Source organism: Neopelma chrysocephalum, unplaced genomic scaffold (genome assembly GCF_003984885.1).
Source record: "Neopelma chrysocephalum unplaced genomic scaffold, ASM398488v2 Primary Assembly neopelma1_96833, whole genome shotgun sequence".
Classification (NCBI taxonomy): Eukaryota; Metazoa; Chordata; class Aves; order Passeriformes; family Pipridae; genus Neopelma; species Neopelma chrysocephalum.
The window spans coordinates 301,095-323,787 of NW_020925476.1; the positions used below are offsets into that span (position 1 = coordinate 301,095).

At 45.3% G+C, this 22,693-nt stretch overlaps 2 long non-coding RNA genes across 2 annotated transcripts in view; both read right to left on the reverse strand.

The window, feature by feature from the left end:
* Positions 1 to 1,195: 1,195 nt before the first annotated feature.
* On the reverse strand, positions 1,196 to 15,273 carry LOC113960668. The gene is made up of 3 exons (XR_003532070.1): positions 15,261 to 15,273; positions 11,254 to 11,260; positions 1,196 to 1,310 (listed from the first exon to the last, which is right to left on the reverse strand). It is a non-coding gene; the product is annotated as an uncharacterized LOC113960668 (long non-coding RNA).
* Positions 15,274 to 20,556: 5,283 nt separating this feature from the next.
* Positions 20,557 to 22,693, reverse strand: part of LOC113960670 — a 13,923-nt gene continuing 11,786 nt past the window's right edge. The window contains exons 2-3 of the long non-coding RNA XR_003532072.1: positions 21,969 to 21,972; positions 20,557 to 20,568 (exon numbers count right to left, since the gene is read on the reverse strand). This is a non-coding gene — a long non-coding RNA (uncharacterized LOC113960670). The remainder of the gene's footprint in view (positions 20,569 to 21,968; positions 21,973 to 22,693) is intronic.

Sequence of the window (22,693 nt, forward strand, 5' to 3'; positions counted from 1 at the left end):
TGGTTGGGGTGAGATTTCTTGCTGCGTGATCCTCCATCCAAGATAGGTCCAGGGTTGAGATCGTTGGATCTTCTCTGGAGCGACCTGTAACCCTGCTTCTTGGACAGCATTAGTCAGAGCAGTTATAACAGTTTGTAATTCAGTCTCTTTGGCCATGGTGACTGTCATCCATGTAATGGTAAATAATTGCTGAGGGGTGAAGCTTTCTGACAGGATGGATAGCTTTTGCCACAACAGTCTGACAAATCGTTGGACTGTTACGCGTCCCCTGAGGCAAAACAACCCAGTGGTACCTCTGCATAGGCTCTGGGTGGTTTAAAGCAGGGATGGAGAAAGCAAAGCGTGGTGCATCATCAGGGTGTAGGAAAATGGTGAAAAAACAGTCCTTTAAGTCAATCACTGTTAATAACCATTCTGCTGGAAGCATAGCAGGTGAGGGGAGTCCTGGCTGTAATGCTCCCATGGGTTTTATGACTGAGTTAACTGCTCTTAGGTCTTGCAGCATCCACCATCTGCGGAGTGTTCCACGGACTGGAGGTTGGCACTATGCGTCCTGCATCTAGTTGCTCTTGGACTAGGTCTCTTAGGTGAACAAGCCGTTCCCTTTTCAGGGGCCATTGATTTACCTGTATAGGGTCATGAGTTTTCCATGTCAGCTTAATTTGTCCTTGGAATGGCTGGTCAATGGCCCTCATTGAAAATCCTGAGCATCTCTAGTTGCAACCTGCATGACAGTGCCAAATTGGCCTAGCACATCTCTTCCCCACAAAGTGCATGGGATAGGAGCAACAAAAGGGGCTATCTTGGTGTAATGGTTTGAGAGCCCCAAAATCCAATTCCCGAGTCCTAGCCCCCCTCCCACATCTCAACCCAGTGTGAGATGGGTTTTTCCAGACACCACACAAGACTCAAAATGGGGGGAAAGGGATATATTACAATACACTGTACAAATAAATATTATAATACATCACACACACAATCTCAAGTATCTCTACTATGATAAAGCAGTATTTACAATGGATCAAATCTCTTCTTCCTCCAAATAAAAAGTCCAGGAGGGAAGAAGGAAGAGATCCTTTACACTTTCAGAGCAGCAACCTCTCTTCTGTCTTCCATGCAGCAGCTGTAGCTGGACGGTTGTAGCTGGATCTCTTTCCAATACACACAAGGGGGTCTCCTCTCACCCCTCTCGACCCTTCAAGCGAAGGTCTCACCCGTGGACTACCAGCAGGGACAAAACTCGCTTCACCACAGGCATATCACGAAATGCAGGGGCATCTTCGTGAAAGTCCCTTCCTCAGGGGATTCACCTCTGAGTCAGAACATCTCAGGCAAGCTTTCAGTTGAAGGCCTTTGCCTCAAGAGTTCTATCAGAGCTTCCATGCTCTGATCTCAGGCTGCTAACTTCTCAGCAGCAGCGAGGGAGGGCCAAGGTCACCCCCTCTGCATTCCTTTGGCCGTCTCGGTCCAGCTTTCCGGGACGCCTGAGCTTCTTAGCTCCTCTCTGTCTCTCTGGTGCTGCATTTTAGGACTCCTCTCAGGTGGGAGTCCACCACCCCTCCTCTCTATGAGAGGAGAGGTCTCCAAGGAGTTGGGGGGAGTTTTGGTTTTCAGTTCTTACCCACAACTCTGTCCATAGAGATTAGTTCTGCTCTCTCTCTCTCCATCAGAGATCTCTGTGTCTCTCTGGCTAGCTGCGTGCTTGGTTTGCTGCTCCTTATCTTCTGTTGGCTCTCTGCCACTCCTCCTCGGTCAGTGCTGTTTTGCTGCCGCTTTCAGTATCTCTTGCTGCTGCCCACAGCGCAGAAGCTTCCCCCAGCTCTCGGCTACAGAACTCGACCCAGTTTAATACTGTTCCAAGTTCCTGCATCCCCCAGCTGGGGGGCTGGGGGGCTGTGGCCCCCAGAGGGTCTCCTGCCCCTGCTCCTCGTGGCTCTACAACATGGCCACCTCTCTCCAACAACAACTACAACAACCTTCTTTTCGGTCTACTTGTGATATGTTTATATTTTGCAAGAGCGCTGATTGGTTCGACCCCAGGGTCACCACCCCCTGGGGGTTACCATTTTTTTATAACTCTAGGGGGGAAAACTGTTTCCCCCCACCACACTTGGCAACCTGCCCCTCTGGCCCCAACACTGTACGTATTCGTGCACTCTGTTTAGGCCTCTGCATGTCTCCAACCCCTTGGATGGTTGAAGCAGGAAATACAGTGGACCAGTCAGCTGGCCAGTCAGTGTCTTTTACAATAGTAACGTCTGCTCCTGTGTCCACCAAACCTTTGAATTTGCATCCGTCTATGTGACAAGTCATAATTGGTCGTGCCATAGAAATAGTTTTTGCCCAGAATATTTGAGGCTTGCCTGTGCTCCTGAAAGCCCCCGAGCCCCTTTCCCCCTCCCCAGTCGGTGACGCTGTAAAAGGGGATTAGTTGGGCAAGCAATTGTCCCTCAGGTATGTAAGAGGGAGGCGCTGGGGTCCATGCCATGATTTGTATCTCACTATGAGAGTCAGAGTCAATCACTCTGGGTAATGATGCCTGTAGCTGATGCTAAAGAAAAAACTCAGGAACAGTTAATTGAGGGTGAGATAAGGAAAGAGTTTAATTTGTGCCAAGGCATAGATGTTACAGGACGCGCGCGCCTGTGCCTGAGATGTTACATTTTATAATACTGTTTGACCAATCCAAGTTTTGCCCATCCCGTTGCCTTTGCTCTGGTCCACCCCCTGGCCCACCCCCTGGGAATTGGGTCTGTGGGCTTTTGGGACCACCTCTTCATCATTCTCATCATCCTCAGAGCACAAAGGGTACACGGTCACCCAGTTCTTGACTGTGTTCTGTTGTTCGGGCCAAGATATGAGTGTTCTCTAAACAGCATAGTCCTTGCCTTGACAAAAGACTAAACATTTCTACTGAATTCAGGGGTAGGATTGATATGGGGTTCATGGAATGGGGTAAGAGGGTTGAGAAATGTGTAAACTACTTGTGCTACAGGGTAAAGGAACAAGGGCTACTGCTTCTAAAATCTACTTCTAAGGCATCAGTAAGACAAACCAACCCATCCTGGTGGTTGACGATTGTCCGATTAGAAGGGCATGGACTCCTGGGCCTAGGAGTCCCCAAACTCCTGTGAGAATCAACACTACAGCAGTGGAAGTTATATTTATTGGTCTATCAGAGGCCAAGTCCAGGCCTGCGCTTCCTGCCATGGCGGCAAGTCACCAATCTGTTTTCTTGGGCCCTATTTATTTGCTGGACCGGGGCGCGTGGCTTCGTGCCCCGTCTGCAGTTTCCCTGATGGGAAGGGTTTTTTCTCAGGTCGACTCGACTTCGACCTTCATTAAACCACCACTTCCCATGGTGACATTTTTGGCATACTGCCGAGGGGGGTTTCTTTGGGCAGTCCTTATAAAGATGATCAGCAGCGTCACATCGGTAGCAGCTATCTTTCCCTTTTACTCCGTCCTGTAATCTCAGCTGGGCGCTTAAGGCTGTTGCTAGAGAGGCAGTGTGATGTTCGACCGATCTGACGCCCTGACACGCTCAAACCATCTTGCCTATGGTGCAGCTTTCCCTTTTAGGGAAAGTCTGCAAGGCTCACTTACAATCTGGGTTTGAATTCTCATAAGCAAACTGCCTAAAAAGCAACTCTCTAGCATCCTCATGTTCTATTTGCCTGTTTAAAGATGCCTGCAGCCAATCGAGGAATTGTGAGAAGGATTCAGTCAGTCCCTGAAGGACCTTTGTGAAGGACAAGTTGCTATCCCTGTCCGTGCTAGGGAGTTTTCTTATTGCCCTTAAAGCCATTTTCGCGATCACCTCATATATCTCCCAAGGGTAAACCTATCTGGGATTCAGTTGCCATGTAGGCTCCCTCCCCTGCCAAATGATTACAAGTCATGCCCGCCTGCAAACGACCTGGGTCATTTTGCATAAGCTGCGCAATTCTCCCAAAAGTCAGTTAACCAGATGCTGTACTGCGTTGTTGTTAAAACCGTCTTTAACAGCATCTTCCAATCATGAGGTGTAAATACATAGGTAGTACTCAGTGTCTCCAAATACAAAAACATATGAGACGAGGAAACGCCACTCTCTTTAACAATTTGCCTCAATTCCTTGGTCATCTCATAGGGCAAACTTTGGAATTGAGGATTGTGCCGTGGCCAGTATATAACTGGACATGCATTAATAACTTTCCAGTCTCCTCACCACACCGCTTCCTTGCAACATTTTTCCCACCAGTTTACTGACACCCCCGCATTTGCACACTTGTCGTCGTCTAGAGGAACTACAGCTGATTCCTCCTCAGCATCCTCTGATGCCTCACTACCCGCGGTTCAGACACACTCGGCTCCTGGTAGCGGCATGCCAGAAGATGGCTGCTGTGACGGAAAAGGCATACCCTCCCCATTCACGCGGTTGGGACAAGATCGCTGTGGGGCCAGAAGAGACGGCCCAAGTTCCGGTCCCTTTCGCATGCAAGATGGTTGTGCCCATGTCACACTTCTCTCGCCACGAGGCCACAGCTCATCAGCGACAAAGGGGGGTGAGTTGTCTGGGTTCCCCTCCCCCATGTCGCGGCAGGAATTCACAAACCACCCCTGTGTAATGGATTCACAGTTAAAAATTTGTGCCCCTTCACTGCAGCTCGCGCATGCGCCAAAACCGAGACTCTCGCTGTAACTTACATCGCCCTCCCTCTGTTCCTGCCTGCACAAAGTCCAACCCAAACCCACTGTTAGGTCCTCTCGATATGCACGCAGGCCCCCCCCACCCCCATGTCTGTTCCTGATCTCTGGGGAATGGCTATGCCTAGCAATATTGGTGGGGGGTGCAGGAAAATGGGTGTTTGAGTCTCTGGGGGGGTTCTGCTTTCTCTGAGCAATTTGCAGGGCGTTCCAAGCCGGCAAACATCTGAAAGCTTCCACATCCCCAAACATCGATCTTTCTCTCATCATCCTCCCAAGTTTTTGTCAGGTGGTTATATTTAAGGCTCCGACCAGCAGAAGCCCTGGTGCAATGATTTTTATCCATTGCAGCAGTTCTGTTATGTTCGCATGTGTGATCTCGGTGGGATATTGTCTTAGCAAGAGACACATAGCTTCTGCATCTCTTTCTATCTCCTGGGAGACTGAATTCCCCATGCCGTCTTCCTACCTTTTTTTCTTCACCGCTTTTCCTCTCGGTGTCCCTTCTCCGTTGTTTTTTTCTTGGCATGCGTTTTTCACCACTTTTCTTCTTCGCTGCTTTTTTCTTCACTGCTTTTTTTCTTTTGCGCATGTACTGTAGTTTTCAGAGCTCTATTCACCAGATCGCTGTGTTGCGTCCTCCAGCCACCTTCTGCGCTGGCTTCCCGACACTTTTATCAACGTCTTTGCTTTTTTCCGGAAAGCGTTCCTCAGCTTTTAAAACAAGATAGTGCGAATGCTACCACAATTTTTCCTTGGTGCAAGGCAGTCTTGAATCATTCCTGTTACAGGGAAAGTCCCTGCTCGGGCGCCAGATGTGGCGTTTATTAATATAATAAATAATAAACTCACATGACCTGGTTGGTTGAGGGTCCAAGCAACCAAATCCATTTATTGGAAGCAAACAACACCTTTTATATGCACTTTAAAACAACATTGATTCTCTTAACCAATTACCATGGGGTACCCCAGTGCCCATGTGTGCAGGAGTACATTTGGGACTTCATTTCCCAGGATGCTCCTTCCAGCATCCCTAAAACACGCCCCCTACATCACCCTGCAGTTGAATTTGCTAATGTGTTATGAGCAGCTGGGAGGCTTATGTGGCTCACATTGGAGAATGAACACTGTGGGGCCAGGGGTTAAGGTTGAATGGTGCTTCTCCAAGAGTCACTTGAGATAACCCGCCAAGGGTTTCAAGAAAGTCAACCTATCTTGTACTAAAAGGTGTGAGAAGCTGCAGGTGGGCCACCAGTTCATGAAGTGACTAGACTGGGGGCCAATCTGTTCACAGCTAAGACTTTTATGGCTATTTTTCAACACAGTACAAGAATCTCCACCACCTACACTTGTAGGTGCTTCCCAGAACAGTCTCCTGTCTTGGTTACAACTGAACTGGTCGGTGGAAAGAGCTGCCAGATCCTAAGGAGGTCCTGAAAAAAAGGCTGGCAGTTTGGATGGTTATTAGGAAGCTAAGGGTCATTATGAAGATGACATTGGGCTAGAGGGATCTTCGGTCTGACCTAATATGACCATTCTTATTCCCTCCTTATGTTATACTCTTCACTGAGGTGAGCAGATGGAAGATGACTCAACTAATGTTAAGGTTGAGATCAGCTGCCATGTACTTCCTATGTGAAGTCATCAGGTTTCTGGTGTCCAAGTATTTTCCCCTTTGAGTCAACTGAGACTGAACTCACCTTCTGCTTTTTGTGTCCACCCTGGAGATCAACAGAAAACAGCCCCTACACTAGATCATTTACTTATCTGAAACAGAGCCAAGCTAGTTATAGACTTGAACATCATCAGGACCTGGGAAAGATCTGGACTCAGATATAGCCTATTCTGCCTTGGTAATTATTTCATTTTGTGCCCAGGGCATTTGTGCATAGTTTTCATCAAACCTTGTTTTATCAATGTTAAGCCAAGTGTGGTGGTGGTAAGGTGCTGTGGTTGGCAGTGCTGGGTATGCCTGCCCTCATACACTGGCCCAAGGGAGCCAGCTGTCATTGCTTGGCATGGTAGCAGTCAAATTTAAGCAGCTTGAGGAGTCTTTTTAAGGTAGGGAGATGAGAGGATTAGGGGAGGGAAACAGATGCTTTCACTGTTCATCCTTCTTTGTTGTGTACTCTGGTTTTATACTTACTGCTATGAAGTATCACTATTGCCAGCCACAAGGTTTCATTTGGGACCACCCTGTGGATACCTGGAACTTGGACTGTATAAAGGTGGTACTCCCAGAAGAACAACTCCGAGAGTCCCACCACCAAGAAGCCCAGGGTGAAGAAGGACCAACAGGATGCCGCTGGATACACGTGTGGTGACTGTCTTCTGCTTGATCTCTCTCTCTCTTTCTCTCTCTCCTCCCCCTTTTCTATTTCTTTCTCTCTCTCTACCTCACATTTACTGTTAAATAAAATCTGTATTGTTGACTTCAGCATATGGTCTTGTTTGCACCTTAATTCGGGCAGAGGCATGTCTCACTAATTGGATCATAACAGCAGCGAGGGGGATTTCAGCCAGCCCCTGCAGAAAAGCCAGGCTCTCCAGATATGGGTGTGACACAACCACCCCAGCAAGACCTAGGCACCCAGCACATGCATGTGAGTCACTGGGAGCTGCTACTTAAAGAGACAGGAAGGAATGCTTCAGCATTCAGAGGTCTCACTGTATTTACACCTACATAATTGCTATACTCACCCATGTTGCAAAAATTAAGCCATGTGGTTGGGTTGTGCATGGTCTGTGATCACCCAGAAGAAAATTGACTATGCTTGAATAGTGCTGGTGCCTACTTTTATGGCACCAGCATTATTCAAGCTGGTGAATAGCTTGTCTCACAATATTTATGTGAATGTATTGAAACAAAGAAATCATGCCCAAAGTGTCGTTGGATGAAACATTCCTTTAATTCGTCATGACTGGAGCATGGGGAATAATTCACCATACATGCTCACCAAAATACAGTTCCTTCCGATAATTATACATTGTAACATTCAAAGTTGCCTCCCAAAAACACCCCCCCCTTATTAGGACGTGATCTTATGCTCAGATTTCACCTAGTTGGTCTTTCGTGGATCAAGACTGCCATCTACTGTCTCTTTTGCAGCAGAAATTTGGAGTGGGGGTCTCACTTTGGGGGTCATTTTACTTTGGGCTCGCATATTCATCCTCACTAAGTCAACAAATTCAGATTGATGATTCTGACCTCTGACCCTCATCTGATTGTCTTTGCTCACTACGAGACACATCTATCACTAGTTAAAAGATAACAGAAGGTTATTCTCTACTGTTGCCTTAAGATCAGGAGCCAAAAAAACTCCAGGCCAATTTAGTATAGAGACAAGATATAGAGAACAGGTCGTCAATGAAGGCCTTCTGGCACAAGGAGTACACACAGTGCGCAGCCCCCATGTCCAGGGGTTCCACAATTTATGGTCTGATCCGAGAACTACCCGTCCCCAGATCCTCCCCAAATCCTCCCCCCGGCACACCTCTTCGGAATTGAGTTGGGGGGTCCCAAGACCCCTTTCTTCCTCATCTTCCTCTTCTTCATGGCACATACTGTCTTTGGAGCTTCTCCAAGGTTCCGGGCTTGAAGGTTGCTTTGACTATGATGGTATCTTGTTCAGGCCTGAGGTGCATATGTTCTTAAACAGAATATATTTACTAAAGTCCTGCCTTGAAAAGGAGCCTAAACAAACCTAAAGAATTTAGAAAATTCAATATGAAATGGGGAAATAGGGTTTGGTGAGTGTTTAACTACTATTCCAAAGTGTGAGAGACTATACAATTATACAAAAAATCTATATTTACTACACAGCTACTTCTAAAATCTACAAAAAGCTAAAATTTCTAAAAATTCAAAGGCATCATGACAAAAACAATTCTTCATTGTGTTTAATGCTTAGCAGAACAGCTTCTATTGATTGTGTCCTTTGAAGCATATGTTTCATTTAGTTAACTTCCTTCAGCTATTTTCAATTATCTTAGCTTCCCCTACCCTTATCTTACAACACTAAACTAATTATATGTATACAAGAAAAATAGTCAAAATGGCAAAACTCAGAAAAGCATACATTTTGGTTGATAAAGATACAACTCCTAAGGTCAAAGAGCACTAAACTCCTCAATTCCTAATCAAGGTAGAAATGTTGCCCCTTTCAACTCAGTATTTTGACAAGGAAATTTGTTAACAAAGAGTTCAAATCCTAGGTTCTGAGGCAAAGTTGGTGTCGTGGTTTAGCTGCCCAGCGGGAAAGGACCTGGGGGTGCTGGTCAACAGCCAGCTGAACATGAGCCAGCAGTGTGCCCAGATGGCCAAGAAGACCCTTGGCATCCTTGCCTGTATGAGTAATAGTGTGGCAAGTAGGACTAGGAAAGTGATTGTCCCTCTGTACTTGGCACTGATGAGGCCACACCTTGAATCTTGTGCCCTGTTTTGGACCCCTCAAGATAAAAAAGACATTGAGGTGCTGGAGCACGTCCAGAGGAGGGCAATGAAGCCAGGGAAGGGTCTAGAGGGTAAGTCCTATGGGGACCTGCTGAGGAAGATGGGGTTGTTTAGCCTGAAGAAAAGGAGTCTCTTAAAATTCCTTTCCAAACTTAATGTTTCTATGATTTTATGATTCTAAACATTGAGGTTGCAAAAGATTTAGGACCAAAGGTGAGGGAGGAAGAGGAAAGGGGAGGAGGAAGTGATGAAAAAAGGCTACCTGGGAAGATTTGGAATATAGGCTACATACAGAAAAAAGTAAAGCAGAAATATTTTTTCATGTTATCTCAGTACCCTTGGTAATAAACAAAACCTAGAAAGGCAAAAGAGCACAATCACAGAGAAAAATCCAAAAGGATCAGGACTGATCCGTCTTGCGAAGTCTTTATTAAAGATCATTTTAAATGTCGTATGAGCATAAACTCAAAAAGTTTGTTTCTGTCTAACTTTCTCTACATAAAGAGTGGAAGAAAGACAACACATATTAAGGTAACAAACTCTAGATAGCTTAGTATAACAGCAGAAATCAAAATAAGGCAAAAAAACTGCAGCTGGAGGAGAAATAAAATTGAAAGACTTTTGGGTGAAACCCTAGAAATGCTCCCAGTAGCTCTAGGATTAAATATCTGATATTTATTTTAAAAGTTTACATTTGTATTGATTTTGATTAGTGTTTAAATTTAGAATAAACATTGTTCTGTCAAATATATCTCAGTATCATGAGGTGGAGAATCAAAAGGGAAAGAAATTTTAACCCCAGCTTTAAAAACTTCAGTGATCTCTCCATCCTGCCTCAGAACAGTTCCTCACATTTTTTTTTTTTTAAATTCTGGAAAGGTGTTACAGGCTTCAGACATAATCTTAAAGATAAGAACTTATTCCATAGATAGTCATAAATAACTAAAATAAAACATTTCATAAAATAGTTCAGTGACATCTGAAAATGTATAAAGCTCTGTCTTAATGGAAAAAAGATGTTATTTTTACAATATATTAGCTAACAGTAGTAAATGCAATGTAGTGAAATCCTATTCTACACAAAATAGGTAAATGCATCTGAACTGGCTAATGCAAATCCTACGATTGCACAAGTGATCGCACGGATGCTAGTCCATGCAACATCTGCAAAGTATTTCACCCATGTTAGGACTTCAAAATGTTTTTACTGTGTGTCTGTAAAGTAAGATACACGCAGGTACCCTGAAACAGGAGGGTAGGCCCAAAAGAGTTAACTAAGAAACTTGGGCCTGCTAACAAGTTACTTACATCCAAAACGATCTGTGCTTGTTCTGTTCTACTTACTGGACCAAAACTTAACAGAATGGTAGAAGTACATGTAATAGACCTAGAGGCAATAAATTAGGATGCAGTAAGATAAAGTAGACATTTGAAAAGGAGAAATAGGCCAGGAGCCAGGGTTTTCTCCAAGCTTCAGTGAGCGGGTCAAGAACAATGGAAAGGAAGAAGGGTCAAGCTGATGAAGATGAGTTTAAGCCTCCAGACCCATGGGAGGAAGGGCAGAACAACCCCCACAATTGAGGGCCAAGAGAAGCGCCGCCCCAAACTCTGCCTGAGCTCCACCTATACTCTGCCTGTTATCAATATGTATGAATAGATGTTGTAATCACTTGAATATGCATTTAATCATATCTGAAAATTGTGTAAAAGCTGCTGATTTTGTGTGAAGCCTTTGAGCAAGTTTTTCCAGCAATAGCTGGCTTGCTCCCAGCGCTGCTAATAAATACCTTTGCTGCTCAAAAGATCAAAGTCTCTGGGCAGTTCATTATACCCAGTTTTTCGGATTCAACCCCCAAAAATGCCAAGGCAGTGGAAAGAATTCAAAAAGGTTTATTCTGAAGACAAAGACACTAAAACTTACAAAGGGAAACCCACACCAGGCTGTGAAGCAGCACTGGGCCTGAGAGAGAGTCGCCTCCTCCCTCTTCTTCAATTTTATTATCTCTCTGGCCTCTCTGCTGCGCCTGCTTGTAACATCTATTTTATCTCTCCGCATTCCAGGGAGCTGCCCACAGGGGCAGCTTTTCTCTGGAATGTAAGAGGTAAAGAACATTTCCCCTATCTTTGGAAAAGGGGTTTCTTCTTAGGCAGAAAGTCTCCTTTAGGTGACATTCTTCCAAAAGGGTACTTGCCCCTACAGTGTCACAGCTCCCCTAATTCCTTGCCTGATGTTAAGGGAGCTGTTGATGAGAAAAATAAATGTACCTTTTGTTGTTAGCTGTTTGCACAGCTCCACCAAAGTACACGTCACTCATGCATAGCATACATGGCATGCACAGCGTACATGGCATACACAGCATACTAGTAGATCACTTACAAGGCGATTTCTGCTAAAATCAACCGTCCCACAAAGTCTTACCTGTGTAGGAAATTATTTTTTGTCGAATTGGAGGTTTTGAAGCAGATAGTTGAAAAAATGGGAGCTTTAAACACTTGCCAGTTACTCTGTCAGAGATGCTAGAGGGACAGTTGCAGGTTTTCCTGCATTCTATTCCATAGGTACCATAAAGACACTGAAAAGAAAGTAATATAGCAAAGCAGTCTGCAGTGATCCAAGTGAGCTGCCAGCACTCTTAATAACTGGTCTGCATATACCCCTAAAAGTGGAAAACCTTCGAGTGGAGGTCAGCTAAACCTGAACTACAGAATTTCAGGATTCTGACTGTTACAAGTATTTTCCAGTTTCAATAATCATAGGTTTTCCTTACCACACATTATATACATATTTTTTTTTCCTATAGATTGTTTACAATGTGCTATCAGTAATCCTCTGAAACACTTGTAGTAATAAAATGCAAATTAAAGGCAATATGAATATGCAAAAATGTATTTGTAGTTGAAGGATTAGCACTGGATTTAGAAAAGAAGACTTCAGAAAGTTCCTGAATTCACTATTTGGCATGATATTATCTGACTTACATGACTTGTGATTTAGAGCTGCAATCTATTGCTGGTGATGAGCTGCTCACAGCCAGGGACACTGCTCAGTAAGTACCTGTGGAGGTTGCTGACCCAACCCTGAGGAGCTATGCAGCATGGCAAATGCATCCTCCACCTGTGAGATGCTCCCCTGCTCCTGGGGGATACCCTACCCTTTGCAATAACTTCTCAAACAACAAAGTATTACTGAACAAGTTATATTTTTTTTAAGGAGTCTATGCAGCAGTGGGGGAAGATGTTGGAAAATTCTTTTAACTTTAGTAAAATAGTGTTTGATCCCTACATCTGTAACTAATAGTCTTGTGTCAGCTAATGCTTCCTTGTTTACTTATATCAGTGATTAATATGCACTAGCAGATGTCTTAGTTTTGAGAACAAGGATTATGTGTCAGGGCAAAGAATGATAAGAGAAGTACATTATGACCTGACCACATATTTGAGACACTCTCAAGGAGAAAAGATTCATCAGAAAATCTGATACCATATCCAAATAAGTCCATGGAAATAATTAGTATGTATTCAGGAAATTTAATTAATATGTAATAGAAATGTGATGAATATGTATTAGTTTCAGGAATATAACCTAGCCTGTTTGGTTGCTGGGTGTGCATGCTTTATGGAGCTATCCTCATGCACCCAGAACACTGAATAAAGTAATGTCGGCTTTCTAACCTAGCAAACTGGTTGGAGAGTTTATTTCCCGGTTTTCGGTGACAGTTTTCTGGCACCCCAGATGGGATGAAGTGGCAGTGACTCAGTAGACCAGAGGAATTGTTAGCACTCCAGCATGAACTGAAGTATTTTCAGGGAGATCTTCTGATTCTCTGTTCTGGTGAGTAGACCACGCCTCTCCTTCTGGGAAAAAGAATACAACATTACTTAAGGTACTTTAAGGTATTTTGCCTGCACAGAAGTTGCACCAATAGGAAGTATGCAGTGTGAGTCTGAGAGGTTTATGTAACTGGCATTTACACAAGGAGGTTGCTGATTATCAGGCAGAACATGAGAAATTGGCAAAATTGTTAGATGCTGAAAAGAGTCCTGAAGAATGGTGGATACATTGGGGATGGTGTAATCCCCAACACTTTATGAGGAAAATCACAGAGGAAGAACATAAAGTAACTCGTTGGGGAATAGAGTCTATAGTAGAAGCATTGAAGCCTCAAGTTTTGAGTGTACGAATTACTGGTATCATAAAAAGCATTGTTAGAAAGTGCCAAACCTGTTTAAAGAACAATACACATCTGTCATAGTTTGAAACTGGTCCCCCCTCGAGAGAGGGGGTTCAGAGGTGATTGGGTGCCAGGGCAGTGTTCCCTGAAGAGCCAATCACCACTCATGTTGTTCGCTTCTGCTCAAAATCATATATACACAGCCACCGGAAGCTGTTGGCAGTTCTGTTGTTGGTGTCTGCTGCGTGTAGGTGTGGAAGGCCAGGGGGTGGCTGGGCTCCTTCTTCCCCCCCCTCCAGGGGGGAGAGGGGAGCCCTGCGGCCCCCCAAATCTGCCTAGGCCAGAGCAGAGTTAGAGGCAGCATTTTGAGTGTGTGCAGTGAGGTAAGGGACTCACAGCACTTGAGGTAAGAGGAGAGAGGCAGGCTTTGCAGCAAAGCCCTCTCTCCCCCCTCCTTTCTACAGTAAAAGCTGTGGAGGGGGGCTTTTCCTTTTCCTCCACTGGAAAGTGGAGGAGAGGCTCAGCATTGAAGCTGAGCCAAGAGATAGGCTGGAGGAGGAGGCTCGGCGCTTGGGAAAGGAATCCCAGGCAAAATTGGAGATGGACCCCGGAGAGAGAGAGGGGCCCGGGGGATGTCTTTACTGTGACCTAAACGGAGGACAGCCGAAAACCCGAGGAGGAATCAACATTCCACCACAGATGCTTAATAAGCTGGACTACACTTACAGCAGCCTACGAACCAAGGTATGAGAACAGACTCAAAGCTATCTTTTTGGACTCCGTGAGGAGAAAACTGCCACAAACAGCTGGAGCCTGGTGAGGGGGGAGCATTCGGACCCAGAATACTCCCACGAGAGAGACTGTGTTACCTAGCAGCCTTGAAAAGGCTCCTTCCTGGACTAAAGTTAAAGGGAGGGGCTTAAAAGGACTGAGAAGTGTAATAATGTAATATATATAGTTGCCTTTAGTTTGTATAGTATTTATTTGGGGAGATAGACAATAGGTTAGCGAAGGCATACAGTGCTTTTGGAAAACTCCATAAATGAGTATGGCGTAATAAACACTTGAAGAAAAGCACCAAGATCAGTGTTTACAGAGCCATAGTGCTGTCTACTCTTTTATATGGTTCCGAATCATGGGTCATCTACCGCCACCACCTGCGTCTCCTAGAACGCTTCCATCAACGCTGCCTCCGTACAATCCTAAACATCCATTGGTCAGACTATGTGACCAATACCTCTGTTCTCGAACAGGCAGCAATTACGAGTATTGAGGCCATGTTACTGAGAACGCAACTGCGTTGGGCAGGGCACGTCTCTAGGATGAAGGACCACCGCCTCCCTAAGATCCTGCTCTATGGTGAACTTGCCACTGGCTGCCGCAAGAGAGGAGCTCCAAAGAAAAGATACAAGGACTCCCTGAAGCAACAACTCAGCCTCGGGCATATTGATCACCATAACTGGTCCACTCTGGCCTCTAATCGGGAGGCCTGGAGACAGACCATTTATAACGCTGCTGATGCTTTTGAGAAGGCACGCAGGATCACTCTTGAGGAGAAAAGACAACGCAGAAAGAATCGAACCTTGCAGAATATACCATCTAAGGAGTCTTTCTGCTGTGTCTTTTGCAACCGGACTTGCCTTTCTCGTATTGGCCTTTTTAGCCACCAACGCGCTTGCATGAAAAATGGGTAGAGCCCTTCCCAAATCTTCGTTCGCGAAGCCTAGCCATGATAAATGTATATACTTCCCCCTTCCCCTATAGAAGCCTCTGGCCTGAAAGTTTCTCTTCGGTGTTGGGATAAATTGCAGGAGGGGGTGGAGAAGCCTGAACATTGGATTTTTGGATTTCTAATGTGGTTCAAACTGCCACAACATCAAATTAGACGACCTAGATCTGGGACTGTTAAGAAAGGAAATTGTCCAGGAGACTATTGGCAAATAGACTTTGCAGAGCTTCCACAGCAAAACAGGTACCGGTATTTATTGTTACTGGTAGATACTTTTTCAGGATGTCCAGAAGCTTTTCCTTGTCACACCAACAAAGCTAGGGAGGTGGTAAAGGTTTTGTTGAAGGAAATTATCCCAAGGTTAGGAGTGCCAGTGGGAATGTCATCAGACAGAGGTTGAGACTTTATTGCTGAAAATAGTGCAAAGCCCAGCTAAAACGTTAGGGATGAAATGGGACTTGTACACTCCATGGAGACCTCAGTTGAGGGGAAAGTAGAAAGAATGAATCAGCGTCTAACAAATATGTTATATCCCTGGGGAAGTTGTTGTCTTCTGTCCACAGATACATTGTGATGACAGCACCCATGATGCTGGATGTCACTGCCCATCCATACGAACCCAAAGACTGGGTATACCACAAAACCTGGTGTGGGATGATGGATAGAGGTAAACCTAGAGGGGATTCAGAATTTTAAGGTAAAAGCAGATGCAAATCCCTGGGCAGACTGAGGTCGACATGCTCCCCAATACAACGATAAAGGAACAGAGGAACAGAACGGAGTGTGGAACAAAGTGGAGACTATGTGGCTCCCCTCCATTCTAATCCCAGAAGAATGGGGGAACATTGTGGCACTGAGACCATATAGTACCTGTCTGACAAGGGAGAATCAAGATGTTCTGCTGCTGAAGCCAACAACAACATCGAACCCCCTCCTTGGGTGCCAAGCCACAAACAACCCCCCCTCATTAGGTACACCAATCAGAAATAAAAGGTATTTATGACTAGAGCCACTCAAACTTCACCCAAACATAAAGAAAATAGTATAAAAGTAAGTTGGGGACTGGGAGAAAGTGGGAGAAGACCTCCACCGAAACTGCTAGGATCAGTCGACGGGCTGAGTCCATCTTCTCCCCCCCCAGAGTGACCCCTTAGGTGAGAAATATACTCTACGCACGTTAAATGCTGCTTTTAGGACTAGAGCTTTTATTTGTGCTTAGTCCATAGCATGTTAGTGGATTGCTTCATATTAGAGCTTGTGCTTGCTTAATATGCGTATCAGTAGACTAGTTAAAATATTTTTTTGCAGTAGACACTATTACTGACAAGCTTTGAACCTTATTAATCTGTCGCAATTTGTATTAATAAAAAGTGTTATTCCTTAAACTGTTAAAGTGAGTCCTTGCAGTTGCCGGCAGCGGATAACACCTTGACAGGACCCGCTGAGGGGTCTTCGCTCTGTTGAGTCCCCCCAAACAAGGGTGGTTGAGGTACCCTCCGACCTTGTGAATCTGTTGGTGAAGGGTCTCATTACGAGACGCTGACAGACTGTTGGACACCAGGGTCTCAACTTTCCTGGGAGACTGATAAGCAAAAATCTTAACTCCCTCCTTTCCCATGACATTAAATTGGGGAAGCGAGCAGGGTTGTCATGGATAATCTACTGCAAAAATACAAATGTGCTCCTTTCCAAGCTGGAAAGGAGTGGGTTCAAAAGTTTCAGAAAGGTAAAGTTGTAGAATGCATTGAACAATACCTGGCTGAACAGAGACATAAAGAAGGAAAGAGTAAAGGTGCAATTTGTGCAGTGTTAAAAGCCTGTTTGTCTCATGAGCAACAAGAAGGTAAAAATCCACCTGCTTCTAGTGTTAAACTTTGTCAGTTTTACCTCCTCCGAAAAAGGATAAGCACTTATGCAGCGCAGGGACAAAACGCTGCCCCTGCGCCCGCTGCCTCCATGCTGCTGGGGAGGTCCGTTGGACTCGCTGCACTCCGCAGAAACAATGCAAAAATTCCTTAAATAAGCGCCAACTACAACGCCTGCGGGCAAGCGTAGCGGCGCAGGGTTTGAAAAAGCACTTGTCAGCAGCGGCAGTGCGGGAGGCGCTGCCGCGGGACTTGCACAAGCTCACGGCGCGGGCTCGCGGCAGCGGCGACACCAAAACGGCGCGCGGCGATGCGAGGCTTGTTCATGCCGGCGACAGCAGCCGCGGCGGCAGCGGGCAGCCGCGGCGCTGAGGCGCGGGACCCACGGGCGAACACCCCCCACTCAGCCCTGGCCCGGTGCGACAGCCTCGGGGCCGCGGCGCGACAGCCCCGGAGCCGCGGCAAAAACAGCGGCTCCGGCTGCGTGGGAGCCGGGGGGGCTGGGGCCGCTCCGAAATACAGACGGCGCGCAGCGAGGCGCGGGGACACGGCCAGGTAACTGCGCCCCGGGGCCACGGCATCGGCAGCAGCTTCGGCTGCCCGGGACGCACCGTGCCGGGACAGGACGCGGTGCGAGCCAGCGGCGCGGCGGGGAGCGGCTGCGTGGAGCCCCGCCAAGCCAGGACGGGACCGGGGCTGCCCGAAACCAGGGCAGGGGCTACCCCCCTTTCGCTGTGGGGTGCTGGAACTATGCCAAGCCGAAGCAGCGTGAGCTGCGAGCAAACCGCGGCACAGAGGAAAAAAGCGGCAACAAGCCACAATGGGAGTCAGCGCTACAGCAGCTTTGCAGGGAGCGCGCGGGGCTGGGGCCGGGGCCATGCGAACTGCAGACGCACGGCAGAGCCCTGCACGGATTCTGCCGCGGGCAGAGAGGGAGACAGCGCGGCCCCCACCCGGCGCCGACAAGAGATCCCTGCGGGGGCGGCTCCTGCCGTCTGCGATGGAAAATAAGTAGCAAAGCCGGAGCCGGGAAAGAACGGCTCCCGCTCCTTGTGCTAAGACAGCGAGGCTGAGCTGCAGCCTAGCTGAGCTGCCTCTTGCACAGCTCAATGCTACAGCGTTATGCTGTGTGCCTCCAGAGACATACAGAACTGATTTAACTTTGTATCTTGTTGTCTTAATAACCTTTAGTAAGAACACTGAAGTTTTAAGAGTTTTTTCGTATGTTTTCATTAGTTCCTAGTGACTTTGTTAAGTTGTTGTTGTTAAATTGTTAAAGTTGTTAAGCCTTCAAATGCAACTGAATAGAAGCAGTTAATGTGACAATGTAGTTTAAATAACGTGTTTAAAAAGTTTTAGCATCTCCATATCTTGTTAATTAATGCATTCAGATGCTATTAGCCCAAAAAGGTTTGCCTAGTGTCAGCAAAAATGCAAAAATAACTGCTTGTGAGTCATAGCTGCTTAAGAAACTGAGTTAAAACTGATTATAATTTCTCTAACCAATATCATTCAAGAAGTGGGACTGCAAAATGCTCCAGAAAAAATTCATCAACCCAATAATGGAACAAACCTGCGAAAGAGAAGATTGCACAGCATTCAACCTTGAGGTACAAGACAGTAAAAGACATTAAAATGACTTCTTGCTTTTACTTCAAGCTCCAGCTAAAGGACCACCTTTCAACCTTCAACTTTGAGGTAAAAAGACATTAAAAGCCATAAAATGACTTCTTGCTTTTTACTTCAAGCTCTTAGCTACCAAAAGCCATTCCTGGACAAAACTGCAGAGAAACTGCATGTTTGCCTGACCTTCACATCTGTTTCTACCACAGTGTCCACCTAGGACTGTTTAAATTGTTATTAACGTTTGTTAAGTTTGTTATTAAGGGCAAAAAGCAGCTACCAGAAATGGATAGACAAAGGCTGAAAAATTACCTGCATCCCAGACACTAAAGACAACTTGGTCTAGTTGCTTATGGGGATGCTAAGTTTCAAGCTGTGTTGGCATATTGTAATGATAACTTGTTTTATATACTGTGTTAACATATTGTAATGGTAACTTCTTTGTATATCTTTAAGTTTATTGACTTTTGATTTTCTGAACAAGGCTCACTTGTGGAGCAAGCTGTTGTCAAGGAGCACACTGCACACCAAACGTGTTTCAAAACAGTAAAAAAGAGAGGGGAAGGAATATAGGTTTCCTCTAGGTATGTAAACTTACATTAACTCTTCTTCAAAACAGAAAAATCACAAAGAAACACATAAACAATAACCACTATTAATTAACACTTATAGTTAAAAAGCAGAACAGAATGAATATACAGAACATGTGAGAATGAAATGTGTGAATAGCGGCTGCTGAATGAATGAAAAAGTTTTGTGGAGATATGTATGCGTGTGAACTCGAATACACTTTATGGCAAAGATGCCTTAAACAAGCATACAACCAATAACCACTTATGTATGAGTGTGAAAACTGTATAAATGAGAGAAGCTGTGTGGACATGTAAGTGTGTAGACTTGGAGATACTTCGTGCTTCATGTGCCTTGAACAAATTACACTTGCATAACACAACACTTGTTCTCTAAGGGCCCTTTCCTTGAAATGGAGTTGAACTTCTCCTGGTTGCACAAAATCCCTTGGATAGATAAAGTTGATGCTTCTGCCAATTACATGCAGACCCTTGGGGAAGTAGGGGTCAATGTTCTACCCAGTTTTGCTGAAGCCCTCAGATAATAAAGTTGTCGTTTATCCTAAATACACATAAAACCTTAGGTAGAAAGTTCTAAGCAAACTTGCTTATTACAAGTGCTAAAGGTTGCACTGTTTATGGAGTTATAGAAGTTTCAATAAAGGCCTTATCAGGTTAGGCCCTGATTACATAGATAGTTAAAATAAGTTTAAGAAAAAGGTTAAGAATTGTTCTGTTGCTTGTCGTAATGTTAAAAACTGTTCTATTATATGCATTGTTCTGTACTTCTTCATTAAAATAAAAATGGGGGCTATGTAGGAGTCGAGTTTTAGGAAGGATGCCAGAGGGGCATCCTGGGATGTGAAGTCCAAAAGTACTCCCGTGCGCATGGGCAGTGAGATACCCCATGGTGATTGGTCAAGGGAGTCACGTGTTACTATTTGAACCCCATTTCTCCTCACTTCCCCCAGATATGGTGGGACCCCTCATGCTCTGAATCGCCTCCCAGTTCTCGCGGGAACCTCCATCTTCCCTTGCTTTCACCCCTCCACCGGTTCGCGACCTGTACCCTGGTGCGTGCTGCGCCTTCCTTCAACACCGCATGGTGGCATGGGAAAATTTAACAAGAAAATCTAAAACCACCACATTATCCACCCCAAATTTTTCCATACCAACATGCTTTATCTGATTTAAACTTTTCAACTACACAGATACATGCATTATTCCAATTATATACACATTTACAAATATTTACATACAGGCACAGTATTATGGACAGTTTACCCAAAAATTATGTCCTTTTGAGATATACAATGTGCTTCCCCATCTTTCTGCATTACTCTTAAAGTGCAACCTGGTCCTTGAGCAAAAACGATCCCACGAATGGGTTTGCCTTTGCTTGAGGTGGGACTAATCCAAAATGTTTTCCCAAGTATACCTCTCAGGTGCACTACAGGGACTTCATCTCCTACTTGAAACAGAGCAAGGATTTTTAGAGGCTAAAATCCTGCTCCGAGAAGAGGCTCACAGATACCACTTTGAGGAATGCTGCATTTAGGTTGTAATGACAGAGACAGAAAACGTGTTATGAGATTAATTAAAGGAAGAGAAGGTATCAGGCTCCGAGAGGCCTGTTTGTCCTTGGTATGCTCTATCCTAATGAAATATAACAAAAAGGTTAGCCTAGTAGTCATAAATTAGATAAGATGGACATTCGGGGGGGTTGGAGAGCTGAGTAAAGGGGTTTTTAGTAAGACTTTCGCACGTAGTCAGGAAAAGTTGAAAAGTTCATGAAGATGAAGAACAAGAAAATGACCCCCATGAGGCCGAAGAAGATGGAATGATCCCCAGGAATCTACCCAAAAGGATGACTCCACCTCAAACTCTACCTGAACCCCACCTGATATGAATATTATAACTAGATGATGTAATTGTAATGAATATTCATGTAAAATATTGTAATCCCTCACCAAAATTGTATAAATTACCTGACTTTTCACTGAGAACTTTGGAGCTAGTTTGTCCAGCGCTAGCTGGCTAGCACCCCAACATTGCTCGAAATAAATACCTTTGCCACTTAAAGACTCAAAACTGTCTCTGAGCAGTCATTTTATGCTGTTTTTGGCATCATACTGTGGTGTGAAGGGGTTCTGATTGGGCATGACCAGCTTCGTTGACAGAACCTCTAATGTTGACTAATCAAATAGCCTTTGCTAAATGCTGATCCCAATGCTTGAAAGTGCCCCCGCCCAATGCCTTCAAAGTAGTTTTCAACAGTCTGTTACACCATTCAACCTTCCCAGCAGCTGGTGCATGATAGGGGATATGGTATATCCACTCAATACCATGCACTTTAGCCCAGGTGGTAACTAGGCTATTTTTGAAGTGAGTCCCATTGTCTTACTCCATTTGCTCTGGAGTGCCATGTCGCCACAGGACTTGCTTTTCAATGCCCGGGATGGTGTTCTGGGCAGTGGCGTGAGGCACTGGGTGCATCTTCAGCCATCTGGTGGTTGCTTCTGATGCCTGCTCAGCTGGTGCTAAGAAAAAAAAACAAAAAACAAACTTGGAAGTAGTTAATTGAGGGTGAGATAAGGAAAGGGTTTAATTGTGCCAAGGCAATAGATGTTACAGGACACGCCGTGTCTGTGCTTGAGATGTTACATTTTTATAACAATATCTGTCCAATCCCGCCTCCCTAAGATCCTGCTTTATGGTGAACTTGCCTCCGGCTGCTGCAAGAGAGGAGCCCCGAAGAAAAGATACAAGGACTCCCTGAAGCAACAACTCAGCCTCGGGCATATTGATCACCATAACTGGTCTACTCTGGCCTCCAATCGGGAGGCCTGGAGACACACCATTTATAACGATGCTGATGCTTTTGAGAAAGCTTGCAGGATCACCCTTGAGGAGAAAAGACAATGCAGAAAGAATCGAGCCTTGCAGAATATACCATCTAAGGAGTCTTTCTGCTGTGTCTTTTGCAACCGGACATGACTTTCTCGTATTGGTCTTTTTAGCCACCAACGTGCCTGCAAGAAACGTGGGTAGAGCCCTTCCCAAATCTTCGTTCGCGAAGCCTAGCCATGATGATGATGTCCAATCCCAAGTGTGTCCACCCCGTAGCCTTTGCTCTAGTCCACCTCCTGACCCACCCCCTGGAATTGGGTCTGGGGTGCATTTCGGGACCACCTCTTCATCAATCTTCATCTTCTTCGGGGCACAAAGGGCACACAGTCACCTAGTTTCTGACCATGTTCTGCAGTTTAGGCTAAGATACAAGCATTCTCCAAACAGAACAGGCCTTGCTTTGACAAGAGACTAAACATTTCTACTGGATTCGGGGGTAGGACTGATATAGGGAGAATGGAATGGGGTAAGAGGGTTAAGGAATGTGTAAACTAAAGGGTGCTACAGGGTAGAGGGACAAGGGCTGCTGCTTTTAAAATCTCCTTCTACTACTTATAAAACTTATAAGGCTTACAAAAATTAGAAAAATAAAAAACCATTAGGGGTTTAAGGCATCACTTCCACCATGGTGAGCACTGTGATGGTTTCAGTCTAGGCCTTCCTGGAGACCAGCTTGTAACCAG